The 24,094-nt window shown below is 43.9% G+C and overlaps 1 long non-coding RNA gene and 1 pseudogene across 1 annotated transcript; one reads left to right on the forward strand and one right to left on the reverse strand.

Annotated features, from left to right (window-relative positions):
* Window positions 1–1,043: 1,043 nt before the first annotated feature.
* On the reverse strand, window positions 1,044–4,315 carry LOC120653655 (annotated as a pseudogene).
* A 3,257-nt stretch (window positions 4,316–7,572) lies between these two features.
* On the forward strand, window positions 7,573–8,143 carry LOC120654171. The gene is made up of 2 exons (XR_005667011.1): window positions 7,573–7,655; window positions 7,987–8,143. It is a non-coding gene; the product is annotated as an uncharacterized LOC120654171 (long non-coding RNA).
* The last annotated feature ends 15,951 nt before the right edge of the window (window positions 8,144–24,094 follow it).

Here is a 24,094-nt window from a genome sequence, read left to right on the forward strand (position 1 = left end):
GGGCCGCAAGCTTCCTGGAGGCTAGTTCCAGTGAAGAGCGGCAGGTTGTGATACTTTTATTTCCGCGTTTTTAATTTGTTGTGACCGTTACTACAATGCCCTTATTACATGGGTTGTAAGTGTAACTTGTGCACCGTAAACTATATCTTGTGTTGTTCGTACACGTTATCTGTCGAAGAATGGTGCCATCTGAGAAATTATGCAAGCTCACATGATCCACTGTTACTGTTTCACTGTTACAAATCTGTGTGTTATTCTTATGAATTCGGCCGTGTTTGGTTTTTTACCGGCACGATTCTCGAGAAGAGAATCTCGCATGCATGGAGTACTAAATAAAATCTATTTGCAAAACTTTTTCAGGGATGAGTGTAACTTTCCGAGACGAATCTAATGACGGTAATTAATTGATGATTTGCTACAGTAATGCTACAGTAACCATCCTCGAATAACGCGGTCAAAGGCCTCATTAGATTCGTCTCGCGATTTACACGGGGGGTTGTGGAGATGGTTTTGTAATTAGACTTCATTTGATACTCTAAATTAGCGGTCAAAGCGTGCTACAGTAATTCCACGAAAAAAACCAAACACAGCCGAAGTCTGAAACAGAGCACTGTCCATTAACATTTAGCACTTTGGCAGCTGAAAAGATTTACTGAAGCCAAGTTTTGTTTCTGCACTTCGTTTTCAATGAATGGGTGCATGCGCATCAGAATCGTATCAATGGCAGTAAGTTGGGATACCATCGTCACGTTGTTTGTGCAGGACTTCAGCAAAAGCTGATGGATGCTTCCGCACTTTCCAACGATCGGTGCAATCAGCAATCACGCCACATGCGCCGCGCATGAGTAAGTTCCCGTGCGGTTTTCGTACCGTACTAGAAACTCTGGCGCGGCCGTTGCCGTGCCCACCCGAGAACTGAGATGACCAGTGTATTTTGGTCGTTTTTGCGTCCTTGCTTCATTATAGTTGATGTGGTAACGATCCGTTGAAGCAATGGAAATGGTATTTAGCAAGTAAAAGACGAAGATACGCATCAAGAATACTTTTTTAGGAGAAGCAGTGTATCAGGCAGATTTCTCAAGTAATATTTAATATATATTGGTTGAGTGAACCAGCGTATTTCACAGCTTGCCGCTATTCAGAAAAACAAAATTGCAAAATCTCGTTTCCTCAGCCATTTCCTAGCAGTGGTGCCTTCAGAATAACATCTGCTTGTTGCAGGGGATCAACCATAAATTTGAGCATAGTAATCAACAAAAAATAAATAGCGTATGCAGAAGATTGAAAGCTTGCGTAGTAGTTTCTAAAATTATGCTTTAACCAAGGTAGTAATTATTTACCAAAGCAAATGAAAAAAACAGTTATAAATCAGGGGTTAGATCACAAATGGCAGTTCATGATCAATGTAAAATGAACCATGCATTATATGGTCAATGTAAAATGAAAAATTAGCCACGCGTTATATATATGCTCAACATAGCTGGTTCATGATCATCAAACAATATGCTATATGCAACATAAGGCAAAGGAAATAACAGGAATCTGAAATACTGATGATGCTCTGTAATTGGGGAGTAATAATTTGAATAGAGGGTCATGTTTTGTGCTGTAGAAGTCTTACCTTGCTTTCTGATTTTCATACATCATTGTAGCAGCAGTAGATGTTTTCCTTATAATGGCTATCTGCAGAAATAATTGGTAAGGCTCAAATTATTTTGGCACACAATTAGCAATTCTTCCTGTCAAATGAACTCTAACATTAGAAAGTTTGAAAGTACAATTATTTGGTTGTTTTGGAGCCAGAAATATTTGAACATTGTGTAAATTACAGAGCATCTGTTGTAGCAATATATATAATTTGCAAGAAAATCTAGCCAAAGATTGATGGGAAAATGGAATCCAATCAAAGTGAGGTAAAAAATGCGAGTTGGATGCCTTTAGCTATTTCATCGAACATCTGATATGCATGAACATTAACACATAAAAGAAAAAAACAGAAATCGATTGAGTATGTAGAATACACGGAGCAGCATTGGACATGGAGCTCCAATCATGAATTGGCCTATGGCCGCTCCCTGTTGCCGCCGCCACATCCGTTGCCAACGCCGTGGAGGTCAGGCCTGAAGCCCAAAACGTAGTGAGTTCGGTCGTCGATGGGCACCCCCAATAACCTCTTGCTACGCACGCCGCGTCGTCGCGGTCTGCGCGGTCGACTTCCTTGCAGTAGTCCACCATCATCGCCTGCGCGGCTACCGCTGCAGCTGCCGCCGTGCAAGAATCAGAGAGATCGTAAGTCTGGGAGCTCGGGGATGGAGAAAACATGGCACCTCTAGCTTGTGCTGCTTCTGCTGCAAGAGCAAGCTCAAGCACTTGCTCACCGACGAGCTTTGGCTGTGTCCGCCGCTGCAGTAGCTGGTGCTCCTCCTCTTCAAGCCATGTTTACATGATAGAAACACTACAAATCCTACAAATTACACAGATTGCAAATCCTACAAATAGCATGTTTCTGGAACATAGATAGAATGATTTTGAAGACTTTGTAGACTGCAACAAGAGTTTTCAAGCGGTGGCGGGGGTTAAATCAAGGGAAAGAACACACATAATTGATACTACCATAACATATGCTCAATGCATTTAGGGAAGTTCCACTCGCATTTGCAAGCAATGGTATATCACATTGCACAGTAATAGGAAAGTCCAATCAAGAGACTTCGTTGGATAATACAAATACAAGCATTCGCAGATGAACGGGTCAACTTGACTGACTAAAATGCAATAAAATATAATTCCTATTCATAAGAATAACACACAGATTTGTATGGATGCAAGTGGCATATAAATATAACACTAATGACATCAGAAGCAGCGAAGTAGAATGAGCATTAGATAATTGGAATTATGTTACTGAAGGAAATACATTATTTGCTGTTATTTCAGTTCAGAACAGGGTACCTTGCTGATGAGCTTCTCAAATGCTTCAGGTCCATTTTGTTCAATATATCTCTCTGCAGCTGACAGTACATCATCAGGTTTACTTGACTTCTCATTTCTTGGGACATACCATATGTTTACTATTTGACGGTTCACAAACATTGGCCGCACAAAATGGTCGTAAACATAAGCAGCACCGTTAAATCAAGGTAAGACCAACTAGCAGTTGAAGAACAGCTTTGCATATGACCAAAAGGGAAGCCTGCAAATCAACATCTCAAGTAAGCATATATAGCTCTCAATTCACTAATTTGATGCATCAAACACAGCAACACCCACATATCAAAGTCCACTAAAAAAATGAACACAATGGATCAGGACCAGAAGTGCTACTTACCACTCAATAATTGGAGCAAAAGTTAGCTCAAACAAAGTGATAAACGAGTACAGCACCCAGTAAGTGAGCCATTGCTGATCATCTACAGGATTTTTTTTGTCTCTATTGCTCTAACAAAAGCATACCTGCAAAGGTGCCAAGATACAAAAGTGATTAGAATTATAACATAGTATCAAACCGAGACATGGAATCCAATAAAGGTGATACTTACAGAGGATAAGCAAGTGATATTATTAGCCTGAAAAGAAAACAATATTTGAAAAAGAAACTCAGTGTCAATACGAAGGACTTGGAACTTAGAATTTACATGAAAGCATTTGACAATCTATCCAATTGTAACACTAATAAGCACCACATTTACTTCCCAGAGTAAGCTCTAAATCCCAGATAACAGTATGTTGTATGTCACAATGTGGCAGTGCCATTTACTAAGACAAATAATCTTCACTCAACAGAAGTCAGCTCCATCCTCCATAGTACATAAAGATGAAAAATGCGAATGAGTATGACATGTTCATAGTTCACAGATCACAAATCCTATAAATCACAAGCACATATTGTATAAGTTTAACTAATCAACTAATTCATCCCCAATCTCACTGGTTAGAGTTAGAAATTTTGGGGGAAAAGCTTGGCATACCTTTGGGAATTGGGAGAGGGGCCAGCCACCAGCCAGGGAGGAGGAGGGAACCGCACAGGGAAGCAGGGAAGCGCCGGGCGTCGAGAGCCGGGAGGTCGGGGAGCGAGCCGGCGAGGAGCAGCTGCGGTGGCAGTTTGATGGAAGCTGCGCAGCACAGCCGCACAGGGGAGCAGGGTCGGCCTGGGAGCGGGGCGACGGCCGGCGAACCGGCGGCCGGCAACCGACGCTCGACAGCCGGCAGGGTCGCGGGACGGAGTCCCTGGCTCGGCTCGCCTCCGCCTCGCCTGTCGCGTGTCGCCTCCGCCTCGCGGTCGCTGAGAGGAGACGAGTCGAGACTCGAGCAGGTTAACCAAACCGACCGGTCCGGTCAAACCGCCGCCCTCCGGTAGCGGTTTACCGGACCGATTTGACCGGTAACCGGTGGAAACCGATTGAATTCAAATTCAAATTCAAATAAATTCAAAAAATCCCGTGCAACCGGTTCCGACCGGTTTACCGGCCGGTTTGACCGGTTTACCGGTCGGTTTGACCGGTTTGAATTCAAACCCAAATTCAAAAGCTCCCGTGCAACCGGTTTACCGACCGGTTTTATCGGTTTACCGACCGGTTTGACCGGTTTACCGGCCGCTTTGACCGGTTTACCGATGGGCCTTAATGGGCCGGCCCATTTTTTTTTCTTTTTTTGATTTAACTTTAAATCCCCACAAACTATACTAAATGAACGAATTTTTAAGAAAATTTGACACTATTAGATTTATTGCACCTTGAAGTATTTTTAGGAATTTTTTAGGAATTTTTTATTTTTTGAATTTAAATTTAAATTTTAAATTTTAGCCGGTTGGATAGTGGACCAAACCGGAACCGGACCGGACCGGACCGATTTGACCGGTAACCGGTCAAACCGGACCGGTTCCCACCGGTTTGGTAAACCTTGGACTCGAGAGGTGAGCAGGGTTCAAAATTTCGGTGAAATTTCGGCGAAATTTCGGTATTTTTTTCGTTTTCGGTAGTTACCGGGAAGTGAAATTTCGGTAAATTTCGGTAAATTTCGTTTCAAAATTCAAAAATTCAAAAAAATTTGTAAAAAAATATGTAAAAAATATGATAAAAAACTAGGTGTTTTTCTAAGCAAATAGGACTAGAACACACTCAAATCTAGGATCATTTGCTAGGCTAAAATTAACATTTGAAATCGTAATTTGAATGACTCGGCATTTCATGTGCAAAAATTTGTTTTCCCCCCTCGACTTCAACTAGACTTTGGTTTATCATGATATTGGTGAGGTACCTATTCAATTTCATATGCATACCTACAACTAGGATGATGATCCATCGCCGGCCCGGGTGGACTATACTCTCATCAGTAGACTAGTAGATCTGGTTTCCTCGTGCTGTCCAATTAGGCTCGTCGTCAATCTTGCTTCGCTTTTGCCTTTTGCATCTGCTTTTATATTATCATCTAGCAGCTCTTTTCTTTTGTATGTAGCGGTGAGATCGAATGAGATGGCAGCTAAAGCCCTCTGTCTGCTGTAGTCTATTATTCTTAACCAGGCCCTCGATCTGGCTCTTCTTCTAGCTTTGTAGCCGGTAACTGTGGAGACTTGGGAGTTTTTTTTTTTGAAGTTGTGGCCATTGCTGATACGTGTTAAATTCCATTGGCAACTGCAGATTAAGTCAGTTGTGGCCTTTGATCTGCCCCCACTTCGTGGAAGAAAGCTTTGCATTGCAATAGTAGGTCGGTGACTGTAACCTTATTCCAGTGAATTTCCTCCGACGCCATTCCAGTCCCGAGGATAAGAAGAGAAGGTCAAATTCTTGCATCCACAACATGCATGTGACCAAAATCTTAGGCCACAAGAGAATTGTCACCATCTATAGAGCAGGGAAAAACTTTCCATTGGAAAACTGCCGGAAAACACACCTTTCAGAATGCTTTAACAATTCTCTATACAAATTGAATCAAACAAAAAATTCAAACACTGTCACATGAATTGATAACCAATTCAAATCATGTTTGTCCTGGATTTAAAACAACTTTCAATTGGATCAACTAATGTCCCTAAAAATTTATAGGAATATCCGCCATAACAAGAATAATAAAAGTCCAGTTGAGGCCTAAGAGAGAAAATGAAAGTTGTCACATGAAATGACAAGACTTTTAATTGGTAGTTTTTGAAATAATTAAATAACTTTCAAACCATTGCTCAAATGAAAAAGTTCCTGAAACAAAAGTTGTAGATCTCGAAAAACTGAACAAAGTTGGTATTCAAAAGTTTTTCATTTGACCTCGGGAACAGTACGAAAATCACAACAGACATCATTTTCCGGTCGAAATCACCGAAATTTCGGTCGAAATCACCGAAATTTCGGTCGGAATTCACCGAAATTTCGTTTTTTGAATTTGAATTCTCTTTCCGTTCGGAATTAGCGAAATTCGGCGAAATTTCGGCCGAAATTTCGTTTCCGGCAAATGACGGGATTCGGAAAAAAAACGAAAAGGTAAACCCTGGAGGTGAGGCCGTGAGGGCGGCTCGGGATTTTTTTTTCATGCAGCCAACGGAGGGGAGCAGCGGGGAGGTCAATGTCTCGCGAAGCCGTAGCCGTGGCCCTTGGTCTTCCGCGATCCCAGCCATCCATTGATGATCCGACGGCTGAAGTTTGCAGGCAACGTGGCCCAATGATATGCGCGATCCAGGGTCAGGTTTTGTCTTTTAGAGATCTTCAACATGAAAGCAGCACGCTAGGAGATGACCACCTGATCTGATACAACGAAGGTGCCGATTCAACGCTGAGCTAATCTTCTGAAAAAAAATTAGACTTCTAACTTTTTTTATAGGATGGACTGAATACGCGACATCCAATCATCATCTGAGGTCTTGTCACTTGATATTGAAATCGATGGCAAAACTCCGATCTGTTCGCTTGACTCACATCACAATTCACAAATGTGGTTTGACGAAGAACCTAAGGCACAGTTATCTCGCTTTACTCCGTTCATCTTCTCAACTTCACAATCCCAAATAATTCGCTTAGGAGGACTTTCCTCCTTTTTCATGCCTCGTGCAGAAGATTCCTATGGTATAATTTACCTTTCTTCTTTCCTTGCAACCTTGGATCGCTAAAGGATAGAAAATATTCCCTGCCTTCTTTTCATCTGGAACGCCTATCTGGAATACAAAACCGCTCGATAATCGCGATTATCGGTGAAATTTATCGTTACCGATGCAAGCTGAAAACGTAAACCGACTGGAATTTCGGTGGATTTCAATGGAAAATTCAAAAATTTAAAAAAATTCATATAAAATAGAGAACTTATTTTTATAAAAAACTAGACCTTCTCTTGATTCCAGAGCATGGAATACAAAATCGCTCGATAATCACGATTATCGGTGAAATTTATCGTTACCGATGCTAGCTGAAAACGTAAACCGACTGGAATTTCGGTGGATTTCAATGGAAAATTCAAAAAATTAAAAAAATTCATAAAAAATAGAGAACTTATTTTTATAAAAAACTAGACCTTCTCTTGATTCCAGAGTGTTGTCACATGTTGAAAGCAACAATTGATTGCTTAGGGAAAAAATATTTTTCGTGCGATTAAGTCCGATAATCGATATATATGCGGCGATTATCGATGATGCTGCAGCTGGGAGCGAGGGAGCTGTGATCGTGGCGTCGATAATCGAGGTAAATCGTTGATTATCGATTTGTATCGGATGATTTTCAGTTCAGGTCAGCTTTTTTTGTATTTCTACTCACCGATTTGGCCAAATATACTACATTGGTATACAATATTCCTTGGATGGTTGGTTGTATCACAGATCTAAAATCTAGGCTACAGTTTTAGATATTAGTCTCGGAGAAAAGTTTATTGTTGTACAATATGCTATGTTAAATAGGAAAACAAGGTGCATGCCTTTACTTTACATTGTATGCCTAAATGGTACAAATTAAGAGTGAGTATCATTTATTCGTAGCATAATTTTGACATAGACATGGTTTGATTTCCCTCTTGCAGGTGAATGTCTGATAATCAGGACTTAGTTTGGGAACATGGAGAGAAGATTGGCATTGGCTTCAAGTGCAAAATTGTGCATATATGTGTAATTTATCTAATATAATACAATACATAACCTAAAAAATTAAATGCTATCAAACCTTTATATTTTTTCCACTGCCAAAACATATTTTCAGTAGGCGAAGCGATAAATCGTTCGGTTTGCATCGATTATCGACGATAAATTGTCAATTTTCGTTTTTTTGAATTTGGGTCCCTTTACCGATCGGTTTTGGCGATTTTCACCGATTTTCAACCGATTATCGTTACCGGAGCTCACTGATAAATGTTGTATCGCCGGTAATGTAATCCTTGATGATCGGTGGGCCATGTGACCTTTGCATGAAACATGGGTCTCACGATCACGTGGCGTATGAAAATGGCCAAAACTTTAGGACATGTTTAGTTCCATGAAGGTGTAAACGCAAAAAAAATTTACGACGGAATCTTGCTAATTTGAAGTACTAAATAAAGTTTATTTACAAAACTTTTTGCACAGATGTGTTGTAAATCGCGAGACGAATCTAATGATGCTAATTAATCTATGATTAATCAATAATTAGAGGATGATTACTGTAGCATCACTGTTGCAAATCATGGATTAAGTAGGCTCATTAGATTCGTCTCGCGATTTACAGCCCATCTATGTAAAAAGTTTTGTAAATAGACTTCATTTAGTACTTTAAATTAGCAAGATTCCTTCGCAAAATTTTGTGTTTTTGCGTTTTTGCGTTTACGGGGTCGGAACTAAACAGGGCCTTAGTTGCCTCGTGTAAAGTTTTTGAAAGAAAATCTTTTTATATTTGAAGTATTAAACATAGACTAATTATAAAATTAATTACAGAACTTGTCTGTAAATCGCGAGATGAATCTAATGAGCCTAATTAATTCTTCATTAGAGATTATTTACTGTAGTATTTGAAAGTGATCGTGTGCTCTAGCCTAAGAGGGGGAGGGGGTGAATTAGGCAAATAATAAAAACTTAGACCTATGGCTCCAACTAGTTTGCACAAAACTTAAACTAAAACATGCTATCTAGATGTGCAACTAGGTTGTTCTAGTGTGAAACCCCTATCCCAAAAGAGTTATGCACCCTATAGCCTTTCCTAACAAGAAACTACTCTATGAAAGTAAAGGCACAAAGGTTGCAAGAAATAAATGCGGAAGCTTAAAGAGCGGGATAGGAGATAGCAAACTCTTGACGCGGGTGTTTATCCCGTGGTTCGGTTAGTCACAAAGGCACACCTACATCCACGTTGTTGTAGCACTCACTAAGAGTATTGCTACTCGGCCACCAAGTCTCTTCCGTGAACACAATCACGGTCACCTTGGCCCCGGGTTCCACTAAGGAGCTTCTCCACAAAGGATGGGGGTCTCCACGTCCCCCGCACAAAGATGTCGTCGCCGCTCCACACCAAGTCGGAGGGTCGATGACGTTGCCGGCGAGCTCCACGCTCCAAGGTGCCGGCGCACCAAGCTCTTGTTTTGGTTCACTAATGAACCACAGCACAAAGGCTCTAAGCCTTGCAAACTCACTCACTAAGAGCTAATCCTTCACACAACACTCTCAAAGTGTGCTAAGGGCTAAGGATATGATCTTGATGCTTTTGTATGGATTGGAGATGTTCTTGGGTGTGTGTGGGGTGTCCAGCAACTCCAGCAATCTTCAAATGGCCGGGGTGAGGCGTATATATAGGCCACCAAGTCTTGTAGCCGTTGCTCCAACGGTTAGCTGAAAATCTGCGTACCACCGGAAGAACCGATGCCTCTTGGCGGGGTAGCGTCGGTTCATCCGGTCACTCATAACACGAAGTAGCCGTTGGACTCCTGACGGCTGACGCAGAGACCACCGGTTGAACTGATGCTTTGCACCGATGCCTCACCGGTTCAACCGGTGCTGAAGGAATCTTCTCCTGGACGCTGACGTCATTACACCGGTGGTATGCACCGATGCCCCGTCGGTTGAACCGGTGCTGAAGAAACTTCTCCTGGGCACTTGACATCGTCTCTGGTACAAAGAACGGCCAATGCACCGATGCCCTTTCTTGGACCGTCGGTTCAACCGGTGCCTGTAGGCTGACTTGGCTTCGATTTCCTCCTGCACCAAACATCGTAGCGTCGGTTCTTCCGACAAGCGTCGGATGCACCGGTGCCCCTGGCGTCGGTTCTTCCGGTGCTCCTGATCCGAAGAGCGGAACCCCCGTAGGGGCTGCACTTCGGGCCTTGCTACGCCTATTTTCTCTTTCTCTTTGTCATCACTTGAACCTAAAATCCTGAGAATGATCATCTTAACAAACATATTAGTCCAAGTGTTGTGTTGTCATTCGATCACCAAAATCACTCGAAATGGCATAAATGGTGCCATGTTCGTTACAGTATTACTGTAGCAATTTAGAATCTAATTACGGTCTAATTAGATTCATTAGATTCGTCTCGCGATTTACAGGTAAACTGTGTGTGGCAGAACCGCCCAAATTAATCCGGCTCAAGTGCGCTAACCATCACCTTAAAGGTAATCCCGGCTAACACGCACTTCAAACGGAGTAATCCGGCAGTGCTGTCGGGTAAAGTCCCGAAGAATCCACCTGAGCGTCGATCGAACCCAAAGATTACATGCAACTCACACGAAGGTGAGTCCAGAGAGTACAATATTTCACAAATATATTACATTATAGAGTCTTAACTTAATTATTACAAACCAAGTTCGAAATCTCAGAAAGGTACTTGAAATTCAAACTGAAAGTAGTTCAAAGTTTAACTGCAGCGGAAATAAAGCGAGTTCTAAACGACGATACAAGATGTCATGATGAAGCCCGTACATGACATCACTCGGCATTGTCATCGTTGGCCAGAGTCGTATCCCACTCCACTGACCAACCAGGAGGTAAAGTACACGGCCAAGTCATGCTAGCTATCTGATCTTCAAATGTATCACCTGAAAACAAAGTTGAGCCACAAGTAAGGCTGAGTATACTAATACTCAGCAAGGCTTACCCGACTAGGATATACTTAGACCTCTAACTAGACATGCAAGGTTTTTTGCTGGAGGGGTTTGGTTTTGCCGAAAAGCAATAAAGAGTAAGTCCTTATTTTCAGATTTTAGCTTTCAAGTACTAGTTCACTTAACCATTCTACATTAGCATCTATCCAATAGCATACATGGTAGAAAAATAATTATCTTTCATCATCCAACCAGACTCATCATCATACGTTCCACTTGTTACTCTATGTGGCAAAAAGGTTAAGCAGTCCCAATATCCGTGACAGGCGGACAATTCGAATCGAATTTGTTAACCTTGCAAGGCAGACCTAACACACACGCATGGGGACCCAGTCACCCACGCAACATTTCCCCTTTCTTTCCGGCTTATGGATCAAGGTCACCCCCTTCGACTACAAGAGCCCCACGCCACGGTCGACACCGGATCGTAACCACGCTTGCACCCGCATGTGGCCACATGAGAAACAACGTTCAAAGAGGGTGAGGGAAAAGTCCACTCCCCGGTCCGATCAGGTACTTAATCTTACCGATTACCATATTTCTTGGCATGTGGTTAGTACGTTCAAACGCTTAACCACCACTACCACACACCGCAGCCTTATCCATTTTCACTAAACAGACGGGGTATCACAAGTACAACAACCCCGCCCGTAAACCTTATATTGTAGTGTGTAGTAAACATCCAACTCCAATAATTCTCGCGAGTGACAGGAAATCACTCGACTTCTACCGAACTATTAGCATAGCCAACTAGCGACCTATACATGCTAGTATTCAAACATAGGTACTTAAGATTATGCAACTAGGGTTCCAAGAAATTCCTACTAACTTAAATGCACAAGTAGATAGGAATATAATCAGTTGCATAAATTTACAATAGATAGGACATGCTACAGGGCTTGCCTTGCTAAGCAAAGTTAGCCTTGGGCTCTTCCGAACTTTGGTTCGGGTATTCGGCGGCTTTAGTTACATTAGCTTGGGCTTCACGCTGCTCACTCTCGGACTCCGACACCAGCTCGTACGTACCGTCGGCTAGAGTAGTCAAATCTATATGAAATGCACATGCATGAGTTGTGGTGATGGTAACAAACTTAATTTAATTCACTATAGAGTTGTAATCCAACACAACTCAAGTTAAGTTGGAGAATATTTTATATTTATTGGGCAATTATTTATAGAGTACTATCTAACATGATTTTGTTCATAAAAGAATTAGGAGTTTGCTGTTTTTTTATTTTCTTGACATGTAGAACTGGTATTTTCTTTAATTAACACTATAATAACAAGAAAAAAAAACCATAACTAGGGTTACATATAATTTCTGGTACTAAAATTTTTATTCAAGGTACATATCGGATTAACATGCCTACTTTGAAATTTTGAGCTAATTTCATGTAGCATATTAACCGTGAAAAATAAAGTAAGCAACAACTGCTAGAAACAAAAATAAATTTTACAGGTCAAACTATGCAAGTAATGGTAATGAAACTTAAACTGCGTGTTGATGATCCTATTATGAAGCTACTGTAAAAATTTCAGATTTAACTAAGTATTACACAAGCCATGAAAAATAGCACAATATATAGCTGTATGGAGCAAAACTAAATTCCATAGACTGTTATACCAAGATTTTGAGTCTCAAAATTTATAGGAATGGTTCCCAACTTAATTAAAGACTGTAGTAAAAATATTGGATTTTTCCAGGTAGAGTAACTATTTTTCATGATTTAGTAAATTTCATCCTACCATAAATTATTTGGACCAGTTTGACTTAACTAAAAATTGCCAAACTTTTTCTGAAGACAACATGCATCGCAATAGAGCAACTACAAAAGTTTCAGCTCATGAATCACATCATAACAACTTGGATAAATAAAACTATTTAACCTAGGCATAAATCAAGATCTATTAAAACCTATAGCTAGATTTCTTCTATGGTCATGAAATTTTTACACAGAGCCATAATATTTGGTAATACAACACTGTCCAAAAATCAGAACTAGAACATGCATATAACTTGAGATACAATAAAAGCTACCTATTCTTTGTATTTTAAATAAAGCAAAAACTATTGATCAAATGAAAAAGTTCATGTAACAAAAGTTGAAGATCTAGTCACAAGGATTCCAGAAAAGTTGATTTTGCATTTTTATGATTTTTCTGCGATTTACTATTGATTTTAAAAGTTTGCTATTTTTCAAAACAAAAGAAAAAGAAAACAGAACTTTGCAGTTGGGCCCCTGGAAGATTAAAACAAATTGCAAGGAGGCCCCTGTGTAAGGATCGATGGACCAAGAGGGGGGGTGAATTGGGCCATTTTTAAATTTCTAAAACAAAATAAAGCAATCTTAACCTATGCAATGTTAGTAAGGCTCAATTCACCAACCGGCTAACTAAGCAAACTACACAAGCTATCAAAGATACAACAAGATATGGAACTAAGCAAGGTAGAGCTAAGTTATGATCTCTAAGGTCAAGCACATGAATAATTGCATGAAAGTAAGTGCTTGAAAGTAAAGAGAGTGCAAGAGACGACCGGATTTTTTCCCGTGGTGTCGATGTGTTGGCACACACCCCTAATCCACATTGTGACACTCACTAAGAGTCTTGTCACCTCCCATGTCACCGAGACATGGGCGCTCACTAAGAGTCTCCGTTCACCATCCCGGTGTGGTTGAGCTCAAGCCACGTACAAACTTCTTCAGGCTCTCACAATCCTTGGCAAGCTCCGGAAGAAACACCTTCAATCACCAAGATCGCCTAGGTGCTGCCAATCACCAAGAGTAACAAGCTAGGGCCTTCACTTGAGCAAAAACCGATCACCAAGAACGGATGCACACAAGCTTCTCTCTACTCAAGTCCTTAGTCTTGCTTCTTGAATGATTGAATGAACAAATGTGTGGAAGATGAAGCTCAAGGTGGCTCTCAACAATAGTATGAGTGTATGAATGTTGCCTGGTGTCAAGAGTAAGCAAAATGACCCATTGGAGGGGTATATATAGGCAGCTCACACGAATAGAGCTGTTCGAGAAAAGCTGCCAGAAAAGTACTTAACGCCGGTTAATCCGACGAACCTCCAATAGCCAGCATCGGTTTAACCGATGAATGTAAACTGCCCATTTGGAAAACTAGCCGTTACAACTTGGGCAATTAACCGATGTATCATCAGTTTAACCGGTGAGTGTAGTTGTCCACTGATCAATTGAAAAACCAACTCTCTGGACAACTGCACCGACGTTAACTCAAATCCATCATCGGTTTAACCGGTGAGTATAACTTCTGAAATCCCTGGAAAAACCAACTCTCTGGACAATTGCACCGACGTTAATTTTCAAATAGCGTCGGTTTAACCCGTGTATATAACCTTGAAACACCCTGAAAAACCAAAGTTCTGGATAACTGCACCGACATTGATTTCAAATATCGTCGGTTTAACCGGTGTATGTACTTGTCCAGACTCTGCTAACTGCGTTTAACCGACGTATAGAAAATTGGAGGCGTCGGTTAAACCGGTGTATAGATTTTTTCTGATTTTGCCTTTTCTGATTTTAGTCTTGAATGAAATCCAAATATTCTTGAGATATAAGTTGAAAACCACTTATTTGAACTTCTTTAGAACCTGAGTGACCATAGTGTGCATCCATTTTTGATTGACCATGTCCATGCTCAAGTTACTTAGCCTTAACCCCTCTTAATAGTGCGACCACTACAAAACTATAAAACCTATACTAATCTAAGTGTCCTTCTCAACCTTGCGACACTTAGGACTAGAAAGATCCTTAGTCTTATTATATATTTGAGTTGAATACCGAGATCGCCTTTTTGAATAATGAAATTGAGGGGCCTCTTTAACATATGACCAAATGAGCGATAATGATTCATTAAGCTGCACAAACTCATTAGTCACAAAAATGGTTGTCATTAATCACCGAAACATACCTAGAGGGCCTAGATGCTTACAATCTCCCCCTTTTTGGTGATTGATGACAACACAAACATAAATATAACGAGAGAGCGAGAAAGATAATACAAGAGAAACTCAAGCAAACTCGAAAGAGAACCAAGGAGCTCAACGGCTCAAACGGAATCCATAGATATGTCTCAAAGCACAGCATACTCAAGAGTCAAATGTACATATCCATGAACTAACATCAAAAGAGATATAAAACATCAAAGTCTTGTAACTACGAGCTCTCTCTATCTCTACCCTCCCCCTAACTCCAACTCCCCTGACTCTCTCCCCCTTTGGCATCAAAGCACCAAAAAGGCGAGCTACGGGTCCTGCTGTCGCGGCACGGCGAGGAAGCGGTCCGATTCGTCGTCGTCGTCGTCAGACGGAGAGCCCTCGGTGATGGACGGGAGCTGCTGGTCTGAGCTGACTGGGGGTGTAGCTGTCGTGGAGGCTCTCGTGCTAGCACTGCCTGGGAGAGGGTCCGTAGAAGTGGTAACCGGGTCAGCAGAAGAAGTATCAATATCTGAAGTCGTGACTGCTGAACCTGCCGGCTGTGTCGACTGCTGAAGTATAGACTCCTCTCCTCCTCCCCCTAAAGGTAGTGTCTGTGGTACGATGGGGAGGGCGACTGACTGAACTGCCGACGGTGAGTTCTGAAAGAGTGTAGTCGCTGGCAGTGGTGAGAAGAGCGGACGACCGGCAGACCCAAGGAGTGTGGACATCGAGAACGTGGTCTCCGGTGTCGCCGAAGTAGCTGGAGCTGCAGTAGGGGCTGGAGCTAGAGTGACTGCAAGCTAAGGTGCTCCAACACCCTGAAGTCTTGGCTACTGAGGGGCGAGTCCGGTGTGAGTGTAAAGCTGTGTGATCATCCCGAACATTGCCATCATGCCCTGCTGCATCTGCTGGAACTGGGCGTTTGTCCTCTGTGAGACTCGGTCAATAAGCCCGACAAAACGCTCCTCAGCTGCAGCACGCTCTCGGGCAGCCTCTCTCTGAATGGCTGCAAGCTGAGCCTCATGGGCTCTCCTGGCCTGCTCCTGTGCTATCCGATCCTCTCTCTGCTGAGTGACAAGCTGCTGAAGGAGAGAGGTAAGCTCGCACGGCTGAGTCACCTTGGACTCTGTGACTGTAGCAGCTGCGGGTGACGAGGGAGCTTGCTCTCTGGATCCTCCTGCCTCGTGGTTGTGACTGGCTGGTGCTGCAGGAAAGTACTCGTCGTCCTCGGAGGAGTCTGACTCAAGCTCAGACCAGTGTATCTCATCATCTCCTCCGGGAAGCTGTGCCTCTGCTGCCAGAAGTGCCTCATCCTCCTGCGCTACTCGGGCCTACGTCTCAGGTGATAGCTGTGCCATAGCAGCTCTCTCAGCCTGTCTGCCCCTCCTCCGGTCCTGGGGAGCTGTCGGACGGTAAACTGGGAACCGGGGAGCCTCATCCTGACGGTAAACTGCACTGACGGGTGACTCAGCTGGCACGATCATAGAGCAGATATAACTGATCAAGTGAGCAAAAGGAAACTGACGTACAACGCCCATCCCATCAGTGATCACATCCTCGATCTCAGCTAGAATAAAGTCCACTATATCAAATGGCTCGTGAGTGAGGATGTGAAGTAGTAGCAGCTGCTGCAGGCCAGTAAACCCCTCTGGGTAGCCACTCCTCGGCAACAAAGTCCTCCGGAGGGCCATGTGAACTGTGTACGCCTCTGGGGTCAGCAGGCTGGGAACTCTGGCATATGAGGCTGGAAACGGCTGGTGGAAGCACTGAGAGATCGCCTCGTGAGAAGGTGCAATCCCGCCAATCATCGCTCTGTGCGGTGGATCTGCATCTCCGTATACCCTCTCGTGCAGGGAGACATCGACCAAATCGACTCCGAGAATCCCTGCAATCGTCGCCCTGGACAAGCCAAAGACCTGCCCTCCAAACATGAAGTGCACGGCTCTACGCTCGGGAGCTATCCAGGCTGTGGCAAAGAACACTCTGACCCAGTCCTCAATATACCTGTTCTGCCCCATCTCTAGTAACCTGGGCAGTCCTCTAAAGTAAGCAAAATGCTCTCTGATGTCTGCTCCCCCTGCGGCTGTCCTCAGAGAGACCCGATCTAGCACTCTGTGTGGGAAGATCCTGTGCCCTCGCCTCTGGTAGGTCTCGTAGAAGTTGGCCTGAAGAAGTGTCCAGAACCTACGGTCGACCCTGATGTCATGGGTCATGGGGAACCAGTCCTCCTCTGCTACACTCCACCTGAGCCTCTTGACCTTTGCCGTATTGGCCTTGGTCAAGTTCTGGAGCAGTACACCTGGCTCCAGACGCACAACAGTGTCCATACGGAACACTGCGCGCTCGGCCTCTAGGGCCTCGGCTCTGCGAGCTGCTGCAGCTGCAGCTGTGGACCTGCGAGGCTCCTGTGGCTGGTGACCTCCTCGCATCCTCGGTCTAGTGCGACGCTCGGTCACTGGAGAAGACTCTCCTGCTGGGGACGTCTGCCGAGTGCGGCCAGAACGTCGTAGAGTCGGTGACCCCTGAGCACTCTCTCCCTGGGACTGCTCTGACATCGCTGCATCTGAATCTGCATCTGACTCTGAGTGATCTGACTCTGCAGCTGCCTCAGTCATGGCCCTGGCACCTCGGACTCTGCCCATACCTCAGCCTCTGCCTCTGCCCCTGCTGGGCTGCTCCCTGATCGCGAACAGACGGGCACGGCCTGACGCCTGCTCCTCGGCAGCCTTGGCCACCATCTCGGCCCTTCCGGCCTCCATCTCTGCACGGGTCCGCTTGCGGACGGGCTTCTCGACCACAACCTCCTTTCCCTTCCTCTTCTTGCGACCCATCTTGGCTGGCGGTGGCTAGATCATCGAGCAAATTGTCGAGCAGTTGGCGTGTGCGGTGTGAATGCGTGAGTAGAGCACAGGCAACGTGAGCGGCGGCGATGCGTGGGCGTCGGCGTGCAAGCAGTGGACGAGTGGCGGCGTTGCGCGCGGCGGTGATGCACGGGCGGTGCTGGTGAACGAGCGGTGTGCGCGGGCGGCGTAGGCGAGCGGCGCAGGATGCGCTGCGGTGTGGGCGCGGTGGCGAGGATGGCGCGCGGTGGCGGCGGCTCGGGCCAGCGGCGTGTAGGCGGTGCGTGCAGCGAGCGGCGGCGTGAGTGTGGGTGAGCGGCGGCATGGAGTCGGCAAGTGAGGGCGCGATGGCGTGAAGAGAGAAAGGAAACAGAGGTCGGCGGCGCGGGCAAGAAATATATATGACAAGTGGACCCCGCGATTTTCCTTAACGCCGGTTAAACCGATGCCTGGGTTTAGAACGCCGGTTGATTGCATCGGTCCAGTTCACCCGAGACTCCAGCAGAAACCCATCTGAACGCCGGTTGAACCGACGATATGTATTTTGAACTCGCCGGTTAAACGCTGCTATCACCGGTTGATTTGTTTGGTCAGATTAGTGTTATGTTCACCGGTTGATCCGATGATGTGAAAAATGTATATGCCGGTTGAACGCCTGGTTTTGACTGAGATGAGACAGTAACTAGTAACGCCGGTTAAACCGATGGTGTTGATCCTTTAAGTGTTGGTTTAACCGGTGAACCCGGAAAAAAAAAACCTTCACTCAGCTCACTCTTCTATGCTAAGTCCAATAGACTTATAAAATTCAACTAAACTCAAGTTAATTGACTTGCATAGGCGACTTTACCCCTCAAAATACTTAGGATAGCACACTAGCTTAATAGTTTTTCTTTTCGAATACAAGGAAAAACCGCAAAGCGAGACAAAGCGCCAAATAAAATGTATGAGCCTTGTCATAGGAATATTGAAGATAAAGAGCTTCAAACTCATCATGACATGACTCACTAGGCAATAACACACCTAACACTTTGCTCTTTTCACTTTTCATGAATTAAGATCTTGCATATGAAACAAGTCTCATTTTCATCAAGTGATCTCCTTTGTGACCCTTACGCATGCAATGATGGTGCAAGCTAAAACCACAAGCGAAAGAATAGTAAACATGAAGTGCACATCTATATGACAAGAAATACATAACAAGAATTTAAGTTCTACTTGTCAAGTTTGAACCCATGGGAAGCTTCTTCATGATGAGCCTTTCTACAAGCCTAGAGGAAAACAAGTGGACCACCACCTCTAGCTAAACCCATGCTCATCACTATCTTACCATGGTTAGACAAGTGTCCTATATGTATGCATTTTTCTATATGACATGGCAACTTACATGACGTTTGTCGCATCTAATACATTAAGCTCATTCCTTAGCCTAATAAATGTACTCTCGTCTAATGGTTTTGTGAAAATATCCGCCAATTGCCCCTCGGATCTCACACCTTGAAGAGATATGTCTCCTTTAGCTTCGTGATCACGCAAGAAGTGATGGTGAATATCAATGTGCTTTGTGTGAGAGTGTTGAACCGGATTTTTGGCAATTTTTACGGCACTTTCATTATCACAAAGGAGTGGTATCCTATCTAGTTTCACACCAAAGTCCAAAAGGGTTTGCTTCATATATAGGATTTGGGCACAACATGCACTGGCAGCTATATATTCCGCTTCCGCGGTGGATAAAGCCACGGAATTTTGCTTCTTACTTGACCAAGAAACTAGAGAACGCCCAAGCAAGTGGCAACCCCCGGAGGTGCTCTTGCGATCCACACGGCTTCCGGCAAAATCTGAATCCAAGTATCCCAAGAGATCTAAGCTAGCGCTTTTGGAGTACCACAAGCCTATACTTGGGGTGTGCTTGAGATACCGAAGGATCCTATTCACAGCCGAGAGGTGTGATTCCTTTGGGTTTGCTTGAAAGCGGGCACACAAGCACACACTAAACATTATATCGGGCCTAAATGTGATAAGGTAAAGCAAAGACCCTATCATAGAGCGATAGAGAGATTGATCAACCGGTTTACCGTCCACATCCAAGTCGAGATGCCCATTAGTTGCCATGGGTGTCTTGATCGGCTTGCATTCATCCATCTTGAACTTCTTCAAGATATCTTTAGTATACTTTTCTTGATGGATGAATGTCCCTTCCTTCAATTGTTTGACTTGAAAACCAAGGAAGAAGGTCAATTCGCCGATCATGGACATCTCGAATTCCCTAGACATCATGGTAGCAAACTCATGGCTTAGTAAGTCATTAGTTGAGCCAAAGATAATATCGTCAACATAAATTTGACAAATGAAAAGATCCCCGTTGACGTCTTTTGTGAACAATGTGGTGTCCACCCTCCCGATCTTGAAGCCTTGCATGATTAGGAAGTCACGAAGCCTCTCATACCAAGCCCTTGGAGCTTGTTTAAGCCCATAGAGTGCCTTGTGTAACCTATAAACATGGTTAGGATTCCTCGGATCTTCAAACCCGGGAGGTTGCTCAACATAAATAAGTTCGTTAATAACGCCATTTAAGAATGCACTTTTCACATCCATTTGATATAACTTGATATTATGATGTGAAGAGTAAGCAAGAAGGATGCGGATAGCTTCAAGTTTTGCGACGGGAGCAAAAGTTTCACCAAAATCCAAACCTTCGACTTGAGAAAACCCTTTTGCCACAAGTCTTGCTTTATTGCGTATCACCACCCCATGTTCATCTTGCTTGTTTCGGAAGACCCACTTAGTGCCGATGATGTTCTTGTTTTTCGGAGGAGCTTCGAGGACCCAAACTTCATTGCGGGTGAACTTGTTCAATTCTTCTTGCATGGCCATCACCCAATCCGAGTCCTCAAGCGGTGGTTCTTCATTGGTGAGGGCGATGGTGACGATGTCTTCTTCATCACTTGAATCTTCACTTGATGAGACATCGGTCACCCATTCTTGTTTTTCCACCAAGAAGCTTCTCTTGGTGTGGCCTTTCTTCTTTGGGAAGAGCTTGGTTTTCTTGTCATGGCTCTTCTTCTTCCCAAGCTTCTTGTTCTTATTCTTCTTTTCATCTTCATCATCATCGCTTGAGTCATGGCGATGTTTGCTCTTGTTGTCCTTCTTTCTCTTGTCCGGCTTGGGGCAATCGGGAGAGATGTGGCCTTTTTCTCCACAATTGTAGTATGTTTTGTGCTTGACATCTTCCCTTGGCCGGAACATTCTTCTTTTAGGGTCAAAGTTGTAGCCCTTCTTGTTTATCTTGTCGCTCAAGCGTGTGAACTTTCTCATCATGAGAGCAAGTTCTCCATCTTCTTCATCATCGGATGAGCTTTCATGATGTTCTTCTTCATTGCTTGAGCTTGATTCTTGCTTGATCATCTTGAGCTTGCGGTGCTTGTTGGCCTTGGTTTTGAGAGCGATTGTTTTGCTTGTAGTTGGCTCTTCGGACATACCAAGGATCCCTATTTCATGAGCACGAATTTCGCCCACAAGCTCTCCCACTTCCATCGTATCAAGATTCTCATTTTGAAGCATAGCATTGATGATGTTGTACTTGGGCTTCGGAAGGAGTATGAGAATCTTGCGGTTGATGGAGTCACTGTCAATTTTAGATACTTCAAGAGCATTAATGTCCTTGACAATGACATTCAAGCGAGAATACATATCATTGCAATTTTCATGAGCTAGCATCTTAAACGAATCATACTTAGCTCTAAACAAGTGATATTTTTGTTCACGGACTTTTGTGGAGCCTTCATGAATTTCAATTAGCTCTTTCCAAATATCACTTGCTAAATCCATGCCATTTATTCTACCAAAGACTTCCTCACTAATGGCTTCGAAAATTGCATTTCTAGCCTTTGCATTCCACTTTAATTGCTCCGAGGTGGGAGTTCTGGTGAACCCGGTCTTTGTTGCTAACCACACTTCGGGGGCAATCGCATCAAGGTATGCGGTCATGCGAACTTTCCAATAGGCAAAGTTCTTGCCCTCGAAGTGAGGCGGCGAACCACCCATCTTGGCCATAGCTCTTTGCGGTGAAGCCTAATGATCCAAATCAGCAACGAGGCTCTGATACCAATTGTAAGGATCGATGGACCAAGTGGGGGGTGAATTGGGCCTTTTTTAAATTTCTAAAATAAAATAAAGCAACATTAATCTATGCAATGCTAGTAAGGCTCAATTCACCAACCGGCTAACTAAGCAAACTACACAAGCTATCAAAGATACAACAAGATATGGAACTAAGCAAGGTAGAGCTAAGTTATGATCTCTAAGGTCAAGCACATGAACAATTGTATGAAAGTAAGTGCTTGAAAGTAAAGAGAGTGCAAGAGACGACCGGATTTTTTCCCGTGGTGTCGATGTGTTGGCACACACCCCTAATCCACGTTGTGACACTCACTAAGAGTCTTGTCACCTCCCATGTCACCGAGACGTGGGCGCTCACTAAGAGTCTCCGTTCACCATCCCAGCGTGGTGGAGCTCAAGCCACGTACAAACTTCTTCGGGCTCCCACAATCCTTGGCAAGCTCCAGAAGAAACACCTTCAATCACCAAGATCGTCTAGGTGCTGCCAATCACCAAGAGTAACAAGCTAGGGCCTTCACTTGAGCAAGAACCGATCACCAAGAATGGATGCACACAAGCTTCTCTCTACTCAAGTCCTTAGTCTTGCTTCTTGAATGATTGAATGAACAAATGTGTGGAAGATGAAGCTCAAGGTGGCTCTCAACAATAGTATGAGTGTATGAATGTTGCCTGGTGTCAAGAGTAAGCAAAATGACCCATTGGAGGGGTATATATAGGCAGCTCACTGTTGACGCTCCTTAGCGCCCCCGATTTATATACCGCAAGCGCACGGTTTCGTGTAGCTTTTCCCTCAGAGTATTCCCCCAAGGTTTATCAATCCACGGAACCAAAGAGACAAGAAACAATCTACTAGCATAGAGATTCCTTTATGTGAGATGGTGAAAACGAATCTAATCTACTAAAAATACGACAAACACCGAAGGTAGCAAGAGAAAGTTAGAGATAACCAATCTTGATCACCTAGATCATGCATATGTTGTAGTTCCAGCTAGATAAAGTGAAGTAAGATAGATGTGAATCTCAATGAAAAGCCTCTTTAAACCCAAAATCTCCAATCCGATCCCTCGATACCCAACCTACTCTGTGGAGACGGCCTGTCACGATGCCCCCTTTTCAACGGGATACCCTGAAGCAAGTCGAACTCACTTTGGTAGTTCCGCCATGAACCTCTAGCCACCATGACTACAAGATCATGCTAAGTGATCTATGTCGATAATAGATCTAAGATGAAGCGAACCCAAAGAAAAGAACGAAATCGAAAGAGGAGAACATGGTCGCTAAACATTCAGAAACACAAATAACTTCACCATGAATGATAGTACATCACAAGATCACAACCGGGGCCCTACCTTGATCTTGATGATCCTAGCTCCAGAACTCCGACGTGGTCTTCCTTGCAAGGTTCCTATGTCAGCTAGGGCAAACCCTAGACAACTAGCACAACCCTCGGCTCTCCGAGAGGTGTCCCTCTATCTTCTCTGCTCCTTGGCGTCGTCTCCCGAATTGCTCTCTCCGTGAACCTTGGGAAGGGGTCTTTAAATAGCCTCAGGGAACCCTCGGTCAAAGGGGAGGTCGAACCGACCTAAAAATAGGCTGGGTCGGCCGGCCCAATGAGCCTAGGCCGGCCGGCCTGGGTTTTTCCTTCGCCGGCTGGTGCTCAACTTTCTCCCCAAGTCTCCTGGAATCTTCTAGAATTTATGTCTTTCACGATTGCACCCCTTTAGACGTCGTTATCTTCGAGATTTCTTTGAGAAGAAGGATAGGATGGAAAATCCTTCCTTAAATATCTCTTTGCTTTGCTTAGCCCCGAAGCATCTCAATCTTATCTTGTGGGCTTCGTCTTTTGGGCTTCATTGGAGGGTGGATGTACATGAATGTGCCTCTAATCATCATGGCCTTCGATCGTTTGTTCGGGCTTTGGCCTTCGTCATTCTTCGTGTCATCGCGTGATCGTGGGCCTCGCCATTTCATGCTCCAAAATTGGTCAAAAACCTGCAAAAACGAAGTACCTCCAAAATATATGTGCAAACGCGAAAACGACCAATAATTGAGCCGAGGTTAGGATGGTTAGTGATTTTGATATTAAATTCATGCCATTATCAAGGTTAAACAGGGGATAAAATGGATACTTAAGGAGCGCCAACATTCCCCCATGCTTAAACCTTG

The sequence above is a fragment of the Panicum virgatum genome, chromosome 1N (assembly GCF_016808335.1).
Source record: "Panicum virgatum strain AP13 chromosome 1N, P.virgatum_v5, whole genome shotgun sequence".
NCBI classification, from domain to species: Eukaryota; Viridiplantae; Streptophyta; class Magnoliopsida; order Poales; family Poaceae; genus Panicum; species Panicum virgatum.